The sequence below is a fragment of the Eretmochelys imbricata genome, chromosome 12, assembly GCF_965152235.1.
Source record: "Eretmochelys imbricata isolate rEreImb1 chromosome 12, rEreImb1.hap1, whole genome shotgun sequence".
In the NCBI taxonomy this organism is placed as follows: domain Eukaryota; kingdom Metazoa; phylum Chordata; order Testudines; family Cheloniidae; genus Eretmochelys; species Eretmochelys imbricata.
The window spans coordinates 17,857,275-17,863,513 of record NC_135583.1 but is presented as its reverse complement, the minus strand read 5'-3'; positions in this window follow the sequence as shown (position 1 = coordinate 17,863,513).

The window sequence follows — 6,239 nt, the reverse complement described above, 5'->3', positions numbered from 1 at the left end:
TGATGGGTTTTGCTCGATAACGATCCAAAGCAGAGCAGACCCCTAAGTATGTTCATTTTCATCATCTGAGTCAGATGCCACCAGCAGATTGATTTTCTTTTTCTTTTTTTTTTTTTTTGGTGGGTTGAGTTCTGTAGTTTCCTCATCAGAGTGTTGCTCTTGCAAGACTTCTGAAAGCATGCTCCACATCCCGTCCCAATCAGATTTTGGAAGGCACTTCAGATTCTTAAACCTTGGGTCAAGTGCTGTAGCTATTTTTAGAAATCTCACATTGGTATCTTCTTTGTGTTTTGTCAAATCTGCTGTGAAAGTGTTCTGAAAATGAACAACATGTGCTGGGTCATTGTCCAAGACTGCTACAGCATGAAATATATGGCAGAATGTGGGTAAAACAGAACAGGAGACATACAATTCTCCCCCAAGGAGTTCAGTCATAAATTTAATTAATGCACTATTTTTTTAATGAGCATCATCAGCATGGAAGTATGTCCTCTGGAATGGTGGCCAAAGCATGAAGGGGCATATGACTGTTTGGCACATAAATACCTTGCAACGCCGGCTACAAAAGTGCCATGCGAACGCCTGTTCTCACTTTCAGGTGACATTGTAAATAAGAAGCAGGCAGCAGTATCTCCCATAAATGTAAACAAACGTGTTTGTCTTAGCGATTGGTTAAACAAGAGGTAGGACTGAGTGGACTTGTAGGTGCTAAAGTTTTAAATTGTTTTGTTTTTGAGTGCACTTATGTAACAAAAAAAATCTACATTTGTAAGTTACACTTTCACAATAAGGAGATTGCACTATAGTACTTGTATTAGGTGAATTGAAAAATACAGTTTCTTTTGTTTATCATTTTTACAGTGCAAACAAATATTTGTAATAAAAATAATAATATAAAGTGAGCACGGTACACTTTGTATTCTGTGTTGTAATAGAAATCAATATATTTGAAAATGTAGAAAAACATCAAAAATATTTAATAAATTTCAGTTGGTAATCTATTGTTTAACAGTGCAATTAATCATGATTAATTTTTTTAATTGTAATTAATTTTTTTGAGTTAATCATGTGAGTTAACTGCGACTAATTGACAGCCCTAGTTCCCACATATTTCAGATTTGACATTAGACCACTGTCTCCTCCCCTACAGTCTAGTCTTTCTATTATAAAATAAAATATTGTTTCCTTATGATTCTTAGATGTTTTCTTTTTTTCAATATTGCAATGCAGATGGCATTTCATGCATATGGGTAGCATATATAAGGGAAGAAACAAGTCTGAGGAAGGAAATTAAGGATTACTTTCTATGTGAGAAATATAACAGATTACAAATCCTCAAGTATTCTGACTCAAAGGAGTCAGGAGTAGAGTGAAAATATGATTTCATGTGTTTTAAATGTACATTTATTGTTCCTGTTGCTTCTAGCAAATTGCATTAGGCAATTTACAGTAGCTAACATAAAACCAAATTGTACAATAAATACTGAATTGAATATTTTATAGTGCTTTTCCCTTGAGTGTATGTCTCCAGTTTCTGAGTGTTGGGATTTTTTTAGCCTATTTAAAGAAGCCCTTTCTCAAGGCAACGCTCTAGCAGTGAACTAATGTAATATTGGTATTAGTGCCCTGTATCCGAAGTGTAAAGAAATAGTTTCTAACTCCCGTTTTTAAAAAAAAGTAATCACAGAGCTTAGGATGGGAGCTTGCTTTATTATCATTGTGCTTTTCTTTGCATTGATATAGTAGGCAACAAATCTACATGGACATCTTATGAGAAGGTTGCACTTTTGCAGTTGGTTAGATGGAAGATAATTACATCAGAAACCTACAGTATTAGAATTAAGTTACGGGAAACTTACTGTTAGATGTTTCAGAGGGGTAGCCGTGTTAGTCTGTAACAGCAAAAAGAACGAGGAGTACTTGTGGCACCTTAGAGACTAACACATTTATTTGGGCATAAGCTTTCATGGGTGAAACCCAGGAAAGCTTATGCCCAAATAAATGTGTTAGTCTCTAAGGTGCCACAAGCACTCCTCGTTCTTTTTGTTAGATGTTATCTGAAAGCCGAACACTGTACTAGAACTGGTAAAAAAAAAAAAAAAAAAAAATTCTGACAAAAAATGTGGTTTCATCAAATGAAATGTTTTAGAGAAAATGTTGGTTTTGACAGAATTCCTCAATTTTGAATGTTTGTTTCATTTCAATTTTCAAGAACAATTTTTTTAATAACTGGAATTTTTGTTTTTCCCCCCTTCCCTACTTGTCTGCCTCTGAATGCAACAGAGTGAATGATATCTAGGGATTTGTTTTTATTCTTTTTCAGTTTTCCTTTTTTTCAGTCTGCAACTTTTCAAAATGTCTCCTACTTTGGAAAAGTCAGAGTGGAAGAAGGAAAAAAAGAAACTCTGTAACCTTGTCACTCTGTAATTTTGCAAATGTTAGAGAAGTTATGAAAACTCAGAGTTGAAATAGGAAAAAAATAAAAGACGGGGGAGGGAGCCCTAGATATCATTCATTTCTTTGCACCCAAAAGGAAAAAAATGGGTGGGGGAAGAAACTTTAAAAAGATATTTGCAAAAAATATTTTAAAAAAATGATACTATTCCATTTTGAGCTCTTCAAAAGGGAAACAAATTCAAGATGGCAAATTGTTTTGTGAAATGTTTTTTGCATTTTTTTTTTTACCAGCTATCGATAGTATTGGCTCTCTGCTGTTGCTGCTAAGGATTCTCCAAGGCTCTGCTCCTGCTCCCACTGAAATCAATAACAAAACTCCCACTGACGCCAGTGGTGCAAGATCAAGCTCTAAGGGCCAGGTTTTCAGCTGGGGTAAACTGGCAGAATTTCTCTCCATTGTCTCCAAGCGAAGGATTGGCCTTAAATATTTATATAACCTGAAGTACCCCAAGCAGCTTCACTATACAACAGATGGTACTTCTGGGTCATAATCAACTGGTCAGCTTTTCTCATATAACAGTGTCATTTCTGGACCGGCTGTTTTTTAGATTATGATTTCTTGGAATGGTTTCCATATGATAACTATACCATTTTGTAGTGTAAGTGAAGAGCAAAAACTTTAACACATCCTCTAGGTTTGTAGATACCTGCATTTTTCTTGTCCCTGTTTGGTTCATATCTAGAATTAAGTCGCCATGCATGTGGTTTCATTCTCTGGACATTTAAGTATTTTCATTAGATATTCATAACTTGTTATGAAGTTCACTCAGTAATATTTCTGTGATTATCAAATATCTGTGTCTGAATAAATTATATTCACTTGGCCGTATGATCGGATAGGATATCTGTCCAACAATATAAGCTATTTTGTAACCTGGGGGAGGCAACAGCAAAGATATTATTTGAAAAAGAAGGATGTTCAACCAAAATACTGCATGAAAAAGCTTTTCTGGGTCTATAACAGCAGGGCATAGAAAGGCAGAAAGTCTTAAATAACAGGTTGGTTATGTTTTTACAGAAAATAATTTTGGATTTTTTCCCATAGTAACTCAATTTTCTGAACACTGTTTTCATGGGGAAGAAATTGCATTTTTGCTGTATTCCCAGAGTGAGCACCTGTTATTGTTCCATTGTATTTATCATCTCTTTAATCTCTGTGCATTTTTCCTTGTGCCTATATACTAAAGATGAACCCTCTCAGTCTGGTAACGTTCCGCTATTTGAATTCAGGTGAAAAAATATAAAATACATTAATCCAGATATATAAAAGGCTGTGGTAATGAAAAGAATCATACAGAGATAACTGTGGGTACATACTTGGATGTTTCCTTTCATTACAGGTGAACGTTTTGCTTTACAATAACATGGCAATGTAATCTCATTTATATGCTACCTGTTTGTTTTTCGTAAGTAGGCATAAAGTATATTTCTATTTCTTTGGTCAAATTCTGCTCTCAGTTAAATCCATGTAGTCTTATTGAAATCAATGGAGTAGCATGGGTGAAAATTAGAGGAAAATTTGGTCCGTGTCAGTGATTCAAATTTATCTTCTCATTGTTCATTCTTAGGTCCACAGCACGTTTTAAAGCCTGATCCTGGAGACCGTAGTCACGTGAGTAGCATTACTTGCATGAGTAGAGTAATCAGTTTGATAGCATCATTTGTGAGAGTTAGGTTTGCACAATGAGGCCTGAAGTTCAACCCTGATATGATGAGACTAAGTAAGCAATTTTAGAAAGATAATATCAGCCAATTGATTAATCAGTAAGTACAACAAAACACAGGATATATAAATGTCTAACTTTCCAAACATATCTAAGGATTATAGGATCAGAATTAGTGATGAACAGTCCTTGAAAGCTTTGTATATTCTGTATGGGAAAATATTCAAAAGTTTAGCTGTTTATTTCATGTTTATCAACATCTATTTAGGTTGGCTCTTCAGTTAGTAGGTAGTGAGTATAGCATGGATACACTAACCATTTGTTAACTAGGATAGATTTGAGTGGAGTGGAGTTTGGAGGTTAAACTCTTATGAGATTGTAGTTTTGACAAAGCTTGAAATACAATGAAAAATACAATAAAAGTACACTTCTAATCTTAAAACCATCAGGAAGTGCTTAGACCCATGGGGATTAAAGTGACTTGAATTTTTTAGTTTGGGTTTTGAATGAAGTTATAAAAATTAGATTCTATTTTATCCAAATTTGTTTTCCTATCACTAATGAGACTATGTGATAGATAGCACTTCTGAGTGTAGTTGGTGTATAATTTGATATGTTGATCACTTTAGATACACAGTTTCATATCAGTAGGAAACTCTTTTAGATCTGCTGTGGATGGAATTGCCAAACTATTTTCTTAGAATTATGTAGATTATTGCTGGCATTTCTGAGAAAACTGTTGTAGACTATGCATTTATTAACATTTCTAAACGTGTGCATGTTATACTGTATGCATCTACACATAAAATCAATATTATATGTTTAAGCTTTTTAACATGATTGACAAACTGGTTATTCTTTCTGCCTTGAAGTGCCTTCAAGTGTATAATATTAGCCACTGACTCACACTTGCTAGTTTTGATTTAAACATGTACCTTCTTGATTCTCTTCCCTCAAGGCAGCAGCATATAGATTATATTTTCTATCAAATCAATACTTTTTTTTTATAATTGAGGCACAGGTGAAATGTATAGTAGGTTTCTAAACATGAGTATGTATATTATAAAAAAAGCCAAGGAATGTTTAACTATTCTGATGAATACAACTATAAAGTACACACATTTTAAATCTCTTAGCAGAATTATGTTTTCCTAAACCACAATGTGGAATTGCATATAGAGTGATGATGAAAAATGCAACAGAAAACTGGAAGTTCTTTTGAGCTGAAAAGCTCCTTAAATTCTCAAATGTAATAGATTAAAAAGTAAATATTCTGATTTATTTTAACCCTGGTACTGCATAGAAATGGTGGTGATGGAATTCCTTGCTGCTGTGAAAATCAGATCAAAATGTTGTGATGATTTTAAAAATTGACAAATTGAGAAAAACTTTATTTAATTTTTTGAAGGGATGGATCTGACAGTAATGTCGGTTATATACACCAGAAAAATCAATGAAATAACTTTTACCTTCTTTTTGGTCCCTTGCCATAAACATGTGTAATAAGTCAACTTGACTGGCTGAGTAAACAGTGATCCTACCAGCCCCCTGTCTGTCTTTCAATTCCCTAACCTTACGGGCAAGAGCCAAAGAACAGCCAGTTTATTTATATTTGCTCTCTGCAATCTCCTTTACTTTTAGACTGGCTTTTTTTTTTCCATAAAAATATAAATGATAGCTTTTACAGAATGCCCTTTTTGCACAGCAGTTCCTGAATTCCTCTTGGCTAGGCACAGTGTATAGTAAAATAGTGCCTTTGGCATCTCACCTTCTGATCACTGCTAATACCTATCCAATAGGGTTGACAAGCAGAGTATACTTAAACTGCCATAGGCTATGACTGAGTCCTTTATACACGTTTAAAACTGTGCTTAGAAGTAGAGAAAGGAAACTGTGCCTTTTATTTTGGTGTCACAAAACAGTCCATCAGGTAAGCAGGTGGGAGGTCAGATCTCTGCTAGGGAGTTTGGTAAGTCAGTGGCATTTGTAGGATATCTGGTTTCTTTATTGCAAAAGGCTATCATTTAAATCTTAACCTGAAACTGGAATGTTTCAGAGTAGCAACCGTGTTAGTCTGTGACCGCAAAAAGAAAAGGAGTACTTGTGGCACCTAGTCTC